Source organism: Podarcis vaucheri (genome assembly GCF_965113315.1).
Source record: "Podarcis vaucheri genome assembly, chromosome: 13".
Classification (NCBI taxonomy): Eukaryota; Metazoa; Chordata; class Lepidosauria; order Squamata; family Lacertidae; genus Podarcis; species Podarcis vaucheri.
Window position 1 is genome coordinate 29,102,378 of NC_138751.1, and position 15,927 is coordinate 29,118,304.

Here is a 15,927-nt window from a genome sequence, read left to right on the forward strand (position 1 = left end):
AAACCAAGGCACAGCTTCTGATTGGCTGCAAGAAGCCCCGTCAGACGTTCAGGTTCCAAAAGAATGTTCGGAAACCGGAACAGTCACTTCTGGGTTTGCGGCATTTGGGAGCCAAAACGGATGAGTACCAAGGTGTTCAGGATCCAAGGTACAACTGTATTTTATGACAAAGTACAGCATACATATGCATTCTGTGTGAACACGGATTAAACACCCAGCACTGGCAGTGAATGCACAGCCAAGGACTTGCAAAGAGTTCTACCATGACCCTGGAGCTACCTACTTCCTGGACTGCCCACTCCAGAGACATCACGTGAGACTGAGCTCTGCTGCCATTCAGACCATTCCTCTTGAGCAGGTGTCTGACTGCTGAAAGCACTGCCCTTTCGATGACTCTTGGGATTGGTTATACATGTTGTGGTTTGGGTGGTTTGCTATGTTTCCTACCCACTCACTCCCAGCAATAAATTCCATGTCTTCAATTCCTTTTCTATTATCCCCAACTCATTAACACTGCAGTCCTATGCTTTTCTTTTCAAAAGTGATGGTTTGCAATAGAGCTTACTCCGAGGTAAGCGTGTGTCTGCCTAAGCAAGCATTCATATGTGTGTCCACTCAGAAGTAAGTCCCATCAGTGTCTTCATTACGTAGGATGCCATTCTAACCATGTCCCATTGAATCCAATGGGCATTTCTGTCAGATAAGCGGGATTAGGGTACTTCCGCACTTAATTTTTAAAAAATAATAATAATGTGGGATTTCCCACTCTTTGGACCACACCAGACACCAGTCATGCTTTGTGCTTGTGATGCTATCAGGGCAGTTATTGTGCTTTCAATACCATTTGTGCCTTCTGGGAGAAGGGAACATTCCAAGTTGATTCCAAGTCAGAGGTAGCTGGCGCCCTGGTAGGGCAGAAGGCAGGGAGGCGAACAGTAGGGGGAGCCAGAGCCAATGACAGGCGGGGCCAACTCATTCGAGTTCCATCTCTATCCTCCTCCCTGCTGACTTCCACAGGGACTGAGGAGGAGGACGCCCCTGCCCTCGGGGTTGGCTGTGAGTAGAAAGGGAGGCAGGTGGAAGCTGGCTGAAGGCAGACTGAGGTTGGTGGGGCAATGCAACAAATATTGCTAATTACTCTACGGTTCTGTGAAATCACTGTTGCCATTCGGATGCAAAAGCAAGCAAGGACCCCTTTAAGCCTTGTGCAGAAGAGAGAATTTGCAGCAAGTTAAGTCTTCTGCAACATGCTGCTCTTGCTAAAGCGCCCTCTACTGCATGAGCACTCAAAGTGCAGGAGCCCTGCCCTCTTTTTCACCTGGCTATGTGAAGCCCACCTGTGGGCCAGCGCTCATCCCTATGGGGTTCAGATAGGACTGAGAGCAGTTGTGAGCTGGGTCAGCCACCTGAACCATGAATCGAGGTAACCCAAACTCTGCTTCGAGAAACGCGGGATTCTGCCACCGTTATAAATTATGCAGCTCAAGCACACATTTTGCCTTGCATTATTCATTCTGCTTCTCCTGGTCTGGAGAACTCGAGAGGCCTGCTGGATCAGACCAAAGGTTCGTCTCGCCCAGCATCCTGCTTTCCACAGTGCCCAAGCAGATGCTTCTGTGAGGCTCATAGGCAGGGCATGAAGACCACACACAATCTGAGCCACAGTGACTGGTATTCAAAAGGAGACTGTCTTAACCTAAACCTGGAAGTTCTGCATGGTGAATAGCTGCCAATTGCCTTATGCTGCATGAATTGGCCTAATCCCCGTGAAAGGAGTGTAAACCACTGGTCCTCGTCACTATTTCTTGTGGTTTTGAGTTCCACAAATGATGTTTGCATAGTGCTAATAATGTGATTTCCTATTGTCAGTCCTCTTCCTCCTCCAGTGCAATAGAATTGGCAAGCTGGCAGAACTTTCCTTGTAAGTATCCGAAAAGATACTCACAGCACCCACTGGTTTCAACTGCTATGGCTTTGACTGGTTTATTTATTTATTTTTAAAAGCAGGTGTTCCTAAGTCAACCATTGAGAGTCTGTGACTGGAGTTGTTATTTTTAAAATCCCCGTTGCAAAAGCAAACAGGTGTGCTGAAGGATTGCGTGGGTGAGCCCCTGGCAGATATCTGGCGGAATTCAGTGAACTGCCCTCAGAGCTCACACCTGAGTAATGAATGAATGGTTTCTGAGATCATTCAGAAAATTAATTGTGACCAGGGAACCACAACCCTCCTAGAGGCTCTTGTGCCTTTGACAGCTGTGTGTTTAGAAGAAATTCAATAGGTGTCATTTCCCTTCACCTTAGCAGTCAAAGTTGCACCTGTTGAATATTTTTGTTGTTATTGATTTATTTATACCCCGCCCATCTGACTGGATTGCCCCAGCCACTCTGGGTGGCTTCCTGCATATATGAAAACATAACAAAACTTTAAACTTTTTTTTTTTAACCTTTCTATCTAGGGCTGCCTTCAGGTATCTTCTAAATGTTGTACAGTTACTTATCTCCTTGGCTTGGGGGTCCTCCATACCCTCCAACGTTTCTCTCATGAAAATAGGGGCATCCTAAGGAATAGTGGGAGACGCGGGTGGTGCTGTGGGTTAAACCACAGAGCCTAGGACTTGCCGATCAGAAGGTCGGCGGTTCAAATCCCCATGACGGGGTGAGCTCCCGTTGCTTGGTTCCTGCTCCTGCCAACCTAGCAGTTCAAAAGCACGTCAAAGTGCAAGTAAATAAATAGGCGGGGAAGTAAACGCCGTTTCCGTGCGCTGCTCTGGTTCGCCAGAAGTGGCTTAGTCATGCTGGCCACATGACCTGGAAGCTGTACGCCGGCTCCCTCGGCCAATAAAGCGAGATGAGCGCCGCAACCCCAGAGTCGGTCACGACTGGACCTAATGGTCAGGGGTCCCTTTACCTTTAAGGAATAGCGGCACGTTCCAGGATTGAATCAGAAACGGGAACGGCTTCTTTAAATCTGGGACTGTCCCTGGAGAACAGGGACACCTGGAGAGTCTGTGTGTCATCCTCTGGATTGGATGATGGGAAAAGGGCAGAGCAGGTGAGGGGGCTGGCCGAGGGCTGACTAAGGTGGGTGAGGCGGTGTGCCCCACTTGCTCAAACGAACCAGCCACCACTGTCACTGAGCCACGTGTATCTGTTTCTGTCAAAGGCTGGCTCCCGTAGTGCTCTGCCATGGCGACGAAGCCCAGCTTGGTTGGCGGAAGTCAGAGCCCACCCCCCCACTCCCCACTCCCACTCCCCCCCAATGCATCCTGAGCCTTCCTGACATATGGCTGTAGCTGCCCCTCTTCACTCATTTAGATTTCTTCTTCTCAGAGTTGCTGTTGCATTAACATTTGCCTTTAGGCACCTCGGAGTTCAGATCGGCGGGCACCATAAGGCCTCCCTTTATTTATTTATTTTGCCACCTCAAACCGCCGCCCCCCCCCATTGCACTACATGCACACACTGCAAGAGACATCTTGCAAAGGAGGGGGGAATGGAGGAGAAGAGAGGAAGACACTTGCGGTGCTCATCCTAAGCATGTCAGGGATGACCCTCGTGGTCCCTTCCGACTCTGCAATTCTGTGGTTCTGTGCCTACTCAGAAGCAAGCCCCACTGAGATCCATGAGACTTCTTCCTAGGTACAATGTACTTGTAGGATCGCAGCCTTGGTGTGACCATGAAAACGGTGTCCAGAAGCGGCTGAATCTGGGTTTAGATCGGAGGGCTGAAAATGCACCATCATCACCCCCTCCAGATTGCGGGAGAGGATTCTCTCACCTCCTTTGCGTGGATGCCAGATGAATGGGCTGCACACAATGGTAATGGCAGCTCTGGTCCCTTTGGATGCTGAGCAGCTGTGCCTTTTAGAAACTATTCTACTCTACCCACTGGCTGCTGCTGCTGCTGCTGCTTTCATCTTGTTTTGCACGCCCTGCTTTTGTCGAGCAATGGGAAGTTTTGGGGTTGAGGGGGAAAGGTGTTTTCTTACCTGGTCAGTTACCTTGGGAGAAGAAAATACCAGGGATTAAATGGCATTTTCATGCCATCTGTTTATTTACAAATATGCAGGCTGCACATAAGGAAGCAGGGAAGCGTGCAGGCAGACATGGCTAATCTTCAGGTACCATTCGTTTCCCCCTAAAAGCAAACACCATGCCCTCAGAGTAATGGCTCCTTCCTGCCAGCCAGCTGCAGCATGCATTCACACACACACACACACACACACACACACACACACACACACACACGACTTCTGTCTTCTTTGCTGGCTGCATTCCAACTGCCCAGGCTGTTTCTCCTCTCAGCGCCCACCTCACCTGGAGAGATCTGGGCAATAACTAGTAGCCACCAACCACCAATGCTCATTAGGGAAATGCAAAAACCTTAGAGGGGGGATATTTTTGCATAGCGAATTTGTTTTGCTTCACCTTTTACAAAGAGATTTCAGAGCAACCATTCCAGGATCAGATTTCTTTGGGAGAGAGAAGACCCAATGATCATTTCTCCACAATCCATTTACTGTGCAAAGCATTGGATTTTTTTCTACAGGCCTTCTGACGATGCTCTGCTTCTGTTGCAAACATAGCACATTTCGCACAAACCAAAGTAATTTGTGGCGGGGGGGTGGGAAGGTTATTTACCCACCCCAAGAGACAGGATATTTATTGCTGTTGTGATTGTCATGTGGACTGTGGTTCTGGGTCATGGGCAGCTATTATATATTGCAGTTGTAATTAATTAAATACTTCAATACTCCTGCCTTTCTTCAATACTCCTACCGTTCAAGACAGCACCAGTCCTATCCTTCTGCTTAACTTCAGCAAGGCAGCTGAATCATGTGACTCAGAGGCCACACCCAATAATTTTGTGATGTAACATATGATGATCACAGGGCCAATCCTGCCATTGGGTAAAGTGAGACCAACCACCTCAGGTGGCAAATTTGAGGGTAGCAGTAAAGGGCAGAGAGTTGTCCACAATCTGGTTTCTAATCACAATCTTTACTTCACTGGGAGTTGCTATTTGGACACCAAGAAAATATAAAGAAATAAATCTTTAGGAGGGGGTAAACCAAGGCATGTTTGTCTCCCCTAGCTCAGTAAAGGGATGCTCTTGCTTCCCAATCCATTGATTGGGTCTTCTTAGTTATTGACCCCTGCGAATTGCCCCAAATCCTATAGTAAATTAGAATGCTGAATGACTAGTCCCCAGATGCAATTGGATCTGCCCTTTCAAAGATTTTAACAAACTAGCATAGCAAAATATGTCTTTGTTCCCCTTTCTTTCCTTTACTTCTAATAATGTAACATACATATATTTGGGTATGATATAAAGATGCAAGGGAAATATTGGATATGTTTCTCTAATCCATCTCTTATCTAGACTACAGTTGCCTCTTCAGTGCATCCATTGAAAAGGAGGGCGGAAGACTCTGACTGAGAGGACAAGAGGTTTGTTGAAGTACAACTAAGTTTTTTAAAGCTATCTTGAATGTGAATGTGGCACACAGTGCAAGATGCTTAAGATAAAATGTACATTATTTAGGTATAGAAGTAATAAAAATAATAATAAGAATAATAATAAGAATAATAATAATAGCAGCTACTTTCTAGATAAAGAGGTGCCAGAACTCCCCAGAACACCCCTTGTTCTTTTATAATGGCAACGGTGCTCACCTGAGAGGTGCCGGAACTGAGCACCAGCGAATTCCAGCTGAAAAAGCCCTGAAAATAATTATTTAACAGAGAGAAGAGCAGTGCCTCTTGCTGGGGTAGGGATTTTATGGTCGTGGAATTGGAGGGGGGTGGGAAACAAAGCTAGCATCCTGTTCAAGGAAGGATGCCAGTCTGTTTTCTCTGTTGTCTCTCCTTGTACGGAAGAATGGAGGGCACAAGGTCAAGTAAAGGTCAAAGGGGGAGCATTGATGAGGAGGAAGATAGAAGTTCAAACGTGCATCAAAAAGGGGTGGAGGGGGAGAATTGATGATAACGCAACATCACAATCTGTCGGCAAACGAGGAATGAAAATAATACTGCGGAACGAGCGAGCGCACACAAACACAGCACAAGGCACATACCAGGGTTTTTTTTTAATTAAAAAACTTTTTAAAAAGAACCTTTGGGTGGGTGCAAAACAGCAGCAGTGAAGCAGTTAAACTGAGAGGCTTTCACATAGCACACAAAGAGAGACGGAGGGGAGCACACAGCAAGGAGGTGGGGAGGAGGAGGAGGTGGGGTGGGGAGAGAAGAGAGAAAGTTGGTCCCAATCCAAAGAGTTAATGTTGCGCACCATGATCGATTAGATGTCAGATGTGATTTCGAACCAATACAAGATGAATAGCATAATTTTCCTGCGCCCATTTTCCGACAGAATTAAGAATCCATTAGCTAACACAATTTTTTTGGCAACTTTAATAAAAAAGCGCCAATAGACATTTGCGGCAAATGCTCCCTAAGGTACCTTTGAAAGATGTGAATAACCTTTTATTCTCTCTCTCTCCCCCCCCCCCGTCTTTTTCTCTCCTCCCTCCTCTTTCCTAATCTTTTTGTAACTGCTTTCTCTAAGAAATTGCCTGGTAGGGTTCTTCTGCCTCGTCCCCCCAGCACCTCACCAGTTGTGTTTATTTGAATAATTGGGGTGGGTGTCAGAGAACCTTCCCTCTTGTAACCACCAAGCATTCTTCACTGAACAATACTTCTAAAAATGGGGCAGGGTGGGCAAGAAGCAGTTTGTGATTTTGGGGTGCGTGGAGGAAAGGGAAGGAAGGAGAAGAATCAGCCAAAAGAGATTCTCCAAGGTTGCTTGGAAGATGAAGCTTCCCAAAGAGGAAATCTCCAACCGCAACACAATGATAACAGATTGAGACCTCCCAGGCCTTCTGAAAATTCATACAACCTCCCTGTCTACTCAGCAATTTGCCCTCGAGGAGTCGGCAGTCTGAGTGGAAGGAGGCCAGCTTTGTGAAATTGGATTCGTCAGGATTTTGCTTCATTTTTTTCCTACAGGTTTGATGTCCATTTGAGCGCCCAGAATAAGCACTGACTTGATATGCCCATGTCAAGCTTCCTTACATGCCATTGTTTGTGCCACACGAGTGCCAGATTCACAGTTTTGTGGAGCTGAGGATGAGATATTCTCAGTGGACTCTCTCCAAATTCTCTCCTGCTTTTTCTGACCTCCCTGAGCATTCAGAGTTGGAGAGATGAGCCCTTTGACCTACCTTGCCATCCAATGGAGCCAGCTCTGGGTCTGAAAAATGCAATATGAAGTAATCGTAAGGAAAAGAGGGTTTCAAAGCATGTGCAGAGTGCATTTCCCACAGACCTAATTAACCCTCTGTTAGGAAGAAGGACTCCCCTGTCAATGACTTTCAGCTCGGCAGAAGCCCCAGCACTGAAAAGCTACTGGGCTTGAACCTTGGTCATTTTGGGCTGCATTTGAGGAATGAGAGATTTATGCAGTGGAGGGCCAGAAAATAATCAGGAATTCCTAATCATATCTGGTAGCAGTCAAAGGCCTCTTGTATGGGTGAGTACATTAGCCAGCCTCATTTTCCTGTGTGTGTATAGAGCCCAGAAATACAATAAAATGTGGTTTGAAACCAAGGATCATAAAAAGATAGCTTGCTCTCTCTCTCTCCCCCCCCCCCATTTTTTGTCGGTATTGAATGACTGGCTTTAGGGATAGAATGGAGCTGAATTTTTGCAGACGCAAATTTCAAGCGAGTTCTTCCTCCTAGCATTTGCTTGCAAATACCTGAACGGATATCCTTCTAATCTGGCTTTTTTTAGGTTTCATTTTGTTTTGTTTTGTTTCTGCTAAGCTGCCAGTACCACACAACAGAGGCAGCTGTGTGATGGCTAATGGTGTGTGCAGAGAACTCTGCATACATTGTGTTCTGCACACTATCGCCAGCAGGGCTCCTTCCTGGCCTTTATTGGGGGGGGCAGGTGGGTGTTCAAATTCAATACGCATAAAATTCCAAGGGCACTCTGGGCTGGCACAACGTCACCACCTCAGCTCACAAACAGGGACTTCCGTGTCAGAGCTGGTTGCGGACATGATGTCTGAAAGATGCCCTGCTCTTGAGGTTGTGTCAGGCGCAAGGAGATGTCAGCTAAAAGTCCTGTCCATTGGGCACCCAATTCTCTGCTTCCTATGCAACTGGAGCCACTGACCTAGAAATGCAGGCAGCCCTAGTCAAGAGCATTAACACCAAAGCCCATAATCCTCTTGGCCCATGGAATCAGGTGATTTCAGGGAGCCAATCCCACGCCACTTCTGACTATAAAGCTATAAGACCTTCTGTGTACCTACAGCCTAGGCCGCCATATTGACTGCCTTAACCCAACGCCAGCTACTTCCCTCTCAATACTTGCCGCATGCCTCTCAGCCTAATCTACTTCACAGGGTTGTTGTGGGGATTAAATGGGGGCAGGGAGAACCATGCAGTCCAACTTGAGCTCCTTTGGAGGACAAACAGTGGGGTATAAATGCAACAGGCAGATAAATAAAATCTCTAGCTATGGGGCTGGCCTTTGCCTGCAATCAGACCAAGGCTCCAGACGATTCATTCAGATGCTCAACAGTTAAGTCAAAAGGTGGCATGGCAGGGTGATTCTGCAAGCCACAAGAGAGTCTAGACTTTGACCTTTTAAAAAAAATAATAAAAAAGAGTCTTCTAACATTCTAGTTCAAAGCATGCACTGTTGGTAGAAAACCAAGCAAGGGCACAGAATTCATACTGATTGGCCGGAAATTATTTGCAGGACATATGCGTTTGGGAACAGGGAATGGGTAAGTTGGAACAGGTGTTGTTCCTTGGGGTGCTTCCAGACAGGGAAGGTGTCACATGTGGCTGCCCTCAGACACCATCAGTGGCCTGGTCTCGGGCACCGCCTGTGATTTTTACAATGCAGCCCTGGTTTTGACAACGCTGCTAGCCACATCACCCAAAGCGGAAGAAAGGATTTGCCGAAAGAAAGGCCAAAAGAGGACACAGATTAGCATACGTTTTGCATACACCAGTTTCTGTGATAATTACTGTTATAGAAACACATCACGGCTCACCATCGAGGAGGAGAGTGTCACCAGGTAAACCTCCTCGGGTAAACCAGGTGCTGCCAACAGGTGAGAGGCAGCTTCACATTGTCATTGGCCATGGGCTCCAGTACTGCTGTCCTCCTTGCCTTCTGCCCCACCGGCCCTTCAAACAGAGGACTTTGCTCTGTCGGCCCCTCAGATAGAAAACTGTCCTCTGTCAAGCCAGACACTGGGTTTTGCTGAAGAAAATAAGTTTAATCAGTGGTGTTCCAAGACCCCTGGCACTGTTCACGAGGCCTGTAAGAGACTGACTTCAACTAGCTTACATGGCTTTGAACATGGAACGTTAAGGAAGGCTATTTTGAAGTTCCTTTTTCTTCATTGGGTGTGAGCCTTTCTTGCAGGAATGGTATCCTCCTAAAACCCATCAGAGAAAGTCACCTGATTTTCCCCTACCCCGCCCATCCGCCAGCCTTTCGTGACATCTGCCCGATGCAGTGGTGTCTCTGGGTGCCTAGCTCCAGATTCCTGCCACCAAAAAGGATCAGAATTAGGATTATTGTCACATCTGTTTGGAGCGGGAAATGTGATTAATTTGGCAGGAGTTCATTTGCTCTTTTTGCGGGGAGGGGGCCAGGATCGTATTGCATCCCCTGGACTAATCTGACCGACTCTAACTTTAAATAGGCTTAATTGCTGCAGTAATCAAAGGGGAAGCCAGGTTAATGTAATTATTTGAAAGTTGTATATGTTTCTCTTTCAATGACTTTATGGTGGGGGTTATGGGGGCTGGCAGAAAGATTTATAGTCCTGTGGAGTTTAATTAGGAGCAGGCAAAAGGACTGAGTCGCCTCTTGCTTTCTTCCTGGGTGAATTCTGCTTTCTAGGGCTTTGGCTTAGTCAGTCTGACCCACTTCTCCCTGAGAAGGCACCCCTCCAGAAATTTTCCGGTGGGGGGCAAGACATCCATGATAATTTGTGCTGGGTTGGTTGTGCGCGACCTTGCTTTCAACACTGTTTGAGCCTGCAAAAGTTTCAGGTTGGACTACTACTCCTCTGTTTCCAAGCGGTGAGTGCCCTGCTGAAATCCTGCAACTGTTTATACCACAAATGTTGGGTTTGGTTGTTCCCGCTTTTGTTGCACTATATAGCACAAGTGTTTCCCTCCAGGAGGAAATAATGCAGTTACATGGGGAAAAGATTGCAGAGCAACTAAAGCAGAACAAGGTGTGGACTGTCCAGTATAAATCCAGAACCAATGTACTATTATGAACCACTCTGAGAGCTTCAGGTATAGGGCGGTATAAAGCTAAAGGTAAAGGGACCCCTGATCATTAGGTCCAGTCGTGGCCGACTCTGGGGTTGCGGCGCTCGTCTCGCTTTATTGGCCGAGGGAGCCGGCGTACAGCTTCCGGATCATGTGGCCAGCATGACTAAGCCGCTTCTGGCGAACAAGAGCAGCGCACGGAAACGCTTTCAAACTGCTTTCAAACTGCTAGGTTGGCAGGAGCAGGGACCGAGCAACGGGAGCTCACCCTGTTGTGGGGATTCAAACCGCCGACCTTCTGATCAGCAAGTCCTAGGCTCTATGGTTTAACCTACAGTGCCACCCACATCCCTATAGGGCAGTATAGAAATTAATTAATTAATTAAATATATTGTGATAATGACCTGCAGACCTGCAAGACATATAAGTGTCCGTGTGCATGTATATACACACACAATCTGGAGGTGCACCAGGGCTACTTGTGTCCAGGCTGTCAAACTTCAGACTGCAGGGGGATGATGGCATGTGCTGTGATGGCTAGAGTGTTGGACTAAGACCTAGGAGACCAGGGTCTGAATCCCCACTTGGCCATGACGCTCCCTGGGTGACCTTGGACCAATCACTGCCACTCAGCCTGTAGATGTTAAATGAGGTGGGGAGAACCGGGGCTTTTTTTTGGCCAGAACTCACTGCAAAACTCAGTTCCAGCACCTCTCAGGTGGGCAGCGTTGCCATTCGAAGAGAACGAGGGAGGTGTTCATGGTGAGTTCCAGCACCTCTCTTTCTAGAAAAATAGAACCATGTAGGCCACCCTAAGCTCCTTGGATACAAAGGTGGGATATAAAAGCAGTAAGTAAATGATGATATTAAACAGTGTGGGACAGAGAAACATTGGGATTGAGGCAGAGTTCAGTTGAAAGTCCAATGTACGGATGAATGCGTACCAAAGGAAACCATGGGGAAACTGGATCTGTGTGACCCACATGCACATGAACACTCTGGTGCATGCACAGATCTTGGCCTTTGGAGTTGGGGGGAGAGAAATGGTACACTTGACCATTCCTTGTCTTCCTCTCATCCCCCAGCTACATCTGATATGTGGACTTTATCCTTCAGCACCACCACCTCCCAAGCTGGAATAATGAATGCTGTTGATATAACAGTTTTAAAATAATTAATTAAAAACCGATTTGAGGTTTAAGCCAATCTTAAGGGATTAGAACAGATGAGACTATCACGGAGGACCAACATCTGCTGTTGTGCTATGGGTGGGCTCAGTGTCCCTCTTTGGACATCTGGCACACAGCTGGCCTCTGCTTTAATGCATGATGGGTGATACCGAATTGAATGGACCGGGGGGTCAGAGCTAATTCAGCTGACCTTTTTTGGTTTGGAAGTAGAGGGTTGAACTGGCTCAGATTGCTGACCATCGCCATTTATGTTCTTCATGTTGAAGCAATTGTCTGAGGCCTTTGCTACAGCCCCCGGGAAATCAAAGGGATGACATTTCCTAGAAAAAGGGCAATGGGTGTATTTTGTGCATGCTCAGAGGGCGGGTTGGCAAGTGCCTGTCCTGTCAGTTTGCATTTCTTAGTGCAGAAAGTATTGATCTGATGTGTGAATATCTTTCCTGTTCTGATTAATACAAGAGGATTCTAGAAGCTACTAGAAGCTCCTCTGTGTGAGAGAAGCAGGCAGAAGGGTCATGATTGTTTGGGTTATACCTTCTGAAAAGCTGATTTGAACTAGTTCTCTTTCTTTCAATTAAGGTCATGCTGACTATAAATATAGGCCAGAAGGAGCCTGGGTTTTACTTTCTCTTTCTATCTCTCTTCCTTCTGTTGTGGTGTTCTATACATAGTATGCTTAGCGTTAAGGTTAAGTCTTGTTATAAGTTTATTAGTTTTTGTAAGTGCTGCAACTGGATTTCTTATGGACTGTGCCAATCCTGACTGTATTTGGATTTGTGACCATTACACTCATTCAGCACAAGTAAAGCTCTGCTGGATAATAATAATAATAATAATAATAATAATAATAATAATAATAATTTATTTATACCCCGCCCATCTGGCTGGGCTTCCTCAGCCACTCTGGGTGACTTCCAACCAAACGGGTGACGTACTATTACCTCTGGTCTGTTTTTGGAAACTGTGTTACATGTTTAAGGTTTCCCTCCACACGTTGACATGTCCACCATTTGATTTCTTGCCACTCAGTGCAACTGCTGTTGATAACTGGCAGCCAACTGTGTACCTGACTTTATTGGAGAGTCTAGCATTTCAGCTACCTTAGAGCTTAGAGATTTAGTTTTAAACATATATTTGTTTTTTTATTTTAACTAAAGAGGATTAACTCCCCCAGTATGAACAATAACCCTCAGTGTCATTCCAAAAACAAACTCGAGGCAGCTTTCAATAATAAAAACTTTTCTCTATGGTACTACATCTGTGATGTCTCATTTACAAATGCATGTCCTACCTTGGTCGTACACACATCTGCTGAGGAAAGTATATACATACTTGAACCAGCCCAGAGGAGAAGCCCTGTCATTATGTTCCAGAGTGAGTAAGGGATCCTCTCCACTATACTTACTGGTGGCCATTTCTAAATAAGTTTTGTTTTGTCTATTCTAGCAGTATACAGCTTGACTCACTTACAGAAGCTGTCTATTTTCATTGTGGCAATGAAGCCTCTGGTGCCATTTGGCTGAGCTGTGTTCTAAAGTGAAAGGAGAAGGTTTTGTTTCCCTCTTCTCGGGTGCAAAGGGGGAGACGTGGGGAAGAGAATGTGTAAGTTGAAGACTCTCCATTATTCATTCTCTGTCACCTAATCCATGGTGAGATGGTTGTCTGATCCATGCCAAATTCAGTTTCATATCTGAGTGAAAACTGGGTCTCTCCAGTATAAATCCAGCACTCATGCTGTCAAATATCAAATAAGAAACCTTTATCAGAATCACATACTGCTAGTGTATGTCAGTTATTCAAGCATTTGTTCAAGTATCAGCTTCGACAGATATCTGAATATCATGGGAATATCTGTGGTATATTCTGAAGAGAAATTTTGAGCAGTTTTTTTTTGGGGGGGGGGAGTGTGTTCTAGTGTGTTTCATCCATCCCTTCCTAGCTTGCAGTAAAAAGCGAAACTGATCGTGTAATTTCAAATTCCTCCCACTTCATTCATCCCATGAGATCTAGAAACTTCAAATGAAAGTAGAAAGAGCCTGATTTATGGGATGGCCTCTGCAGTTTGTTGGCACAGCTCATGCAGATCTGTAGATCTCCCTGAATACATTCAGAAGATTATGTGCAAAATCAATCCAGTGAGGGTGCTGAAGTAAGCGTAAGATGGGGAGGGGATTGGGATCTTGTAAAACTGGTTCCGTCTGCCTGTATGTGAGGGCAAATATAGTGTGCACCCAACACACACACACGTCTTATTTTTCTGTGCTCTCTCAGTGCTTGACGAGATTGTTGCCATATTAATGGGATTACAGCTGAAATAACAGATGTTAACTTTGCAATGGAAGCTCCAGAGATATTCAGGGAGCTTAGAACAGGAAACGGGTTTAGTCACCTCCTGGGTTTCACACACACACAAACACACACACAAACAAGAAATAAGCTACCGATGGCAGTCTGTGCCCTTTTGTCAACAAGGAACAGAGGGGAAGGATAGGGCAGGGACAAAGCTTGCGAGGAGCCAGGAAAAGATGAAAGCATTAAGAGGGTCCAGCTCTCCAAAGAACGAAATCTATGAATATCACATATTTGGGTGAAAATATTCACCATTCAAAACTGGCAAGTGTTGCTTGTCTCTGTGCACATTTATGTAGCCAACAGCTGAGTTGTTGAGATGACCCTGAATATTCACAAACATTCAAATTGCATGGGGAGAGGGCAAGGTTCAGTGATGGGGTGCTGCTCAACACTGCAGGCTCTGTAAGCAACGTGAACATTTGGTCGTTTATTGCAGGCAAACTCACACAGGACTGAGGGACCAGAGGGGCTGTGTGCTATCTCACTGAAAAGGAGAGAAGGATAAAGGACGGGGTGTGAGGTAGTCAGGATGTTTGGGCCGAGCAATTGGGTTGGAAGGGAGGTAGGAAGAGAAGTGAGCAGAGAGTTCAGGAGGCTGGTTGAGTAAGAGCAGAGTTGGAAGTGGAAAGGAGGTAGGGGGTGCAGGAAAGTGGAGCTGAGGTTGCGGCATGAAGTTTGGAGAACCAATAGCCCGTGTGGGAGGTTATCACTCAGTAGTAGAACTGAGTTCTGCATCAAGAAGGTTCCATGCCCATCTCCAGTTTAAAAGATCAGGTAGCACATGACATGGAATTTCCCTGCACAAGACCCCAGGCTGAGCCACTGCTAGAGTAGAAAATACTGAACTAGATGGACAAAGTCTGACATAGTAGAAATTGATATGGTTGCATGCATCCCAGTCTCAGAGTGGTGAGAGACTCCAGGGGTTCCAGTGCTTACCCATGATTTAATTTCCTTGGAATAAAGGTCACTAGAGAGGAGACTGTGGTATCTTTAGGATAAATGGCTTTATTTACACATATATACAACCTGGCCCTAGAATGGAAGGTCTAGCAGCATTTGCACTCCAACAGATCTTGCTTCCTCTGTTAGGTTTCTAGAGGGACCCCCAAAGCCATAGCGTTGTGTTCAACACACAATGCAAGTCAGGCTTCTTGTGTTTCTCTTCAGCTTCTAGTTCAGCCCAGACTAAAAAAACAAGGCCACGGGCTCATCCACACTTCTTCTTGTCCCATACCTGAAAAGCATTGGCCTGAGCGGTTTTCAGCTTGTCCCATGCTTTCTCTAGGGAAAATCCGCTCTTTAGTGCTGAATCGGAGCAAACGTCAATTCGCAGAAAACCCAGCTGAACTTTGCTCCAGTTCAGCGACAAAGAGCAGCTTTTCCTGGGGGAAAGTCGCAGGACCAGTGGAAGTCTGTCATGCAATATTGTGTTCTGATGCATTCCACACGCAGCCCAAACCGACTTCAATCCAAATAAGAAAAAGAGCAACCTAGCTGTTTCTTGTGAACCACCTTTTGAATGAAGGGTGGTATACAAATTTTAATAATAATAATAATAATAATAATAATAATAATAATAATAATAATAATTGTTAGGCCCATAATGTGTGCACAGCCTTAGCGTCAAGGGGGAAAGAGTGGAACCTGTTTCCTGCCCTTGACGACCCCAGCACTGAGAATGCAGCTCACCCCTATTTGCATTTCTCCATCTGGGGTTCCAATCTTGGACAAAGAGTGTCATGGAATGCTGGGAACTGGCTTTTGTTATTTGCATGTAGGTATGTGGATACCTGTGTCTGTAACAGAGGGCTCCACAGTATGAGACCTGCAACAGACCAGACCCAATGCCACAAAGAACCAGAGCCATCAGTTTGCTTCAGGAAGCCATTCCAGGGTTTCTCATCTGTGTGTATCCTGGATAGGTGGGCCGAGGAGCAGGAAGCACAGATGAGTCAAACCCCACTTGATCTTTCATGGACTGAGACCTTTAGCGTTCTTCTTGCTACTCCCACCTTTCCGTGGTGCTCTTCCAAATGTAATTGGTGCCCATTGGGCTTACAAGCAGCCAAATC

At 46.1% G+C, this 15,927-nt stretch overlaps 1 long non-coding RNA gene across 1 annotated transcript in view; it reads left to right on the forward strand.

Moving 5' to 3' along the window:
• The window catches only part of LOC309517866, a 67,428-nt gene that overhangs the window by 50,488 nt on the left and 1,013 nt on the right, over positions 1-15,927 (forward strand). The window lies entirely within an intron of this gene.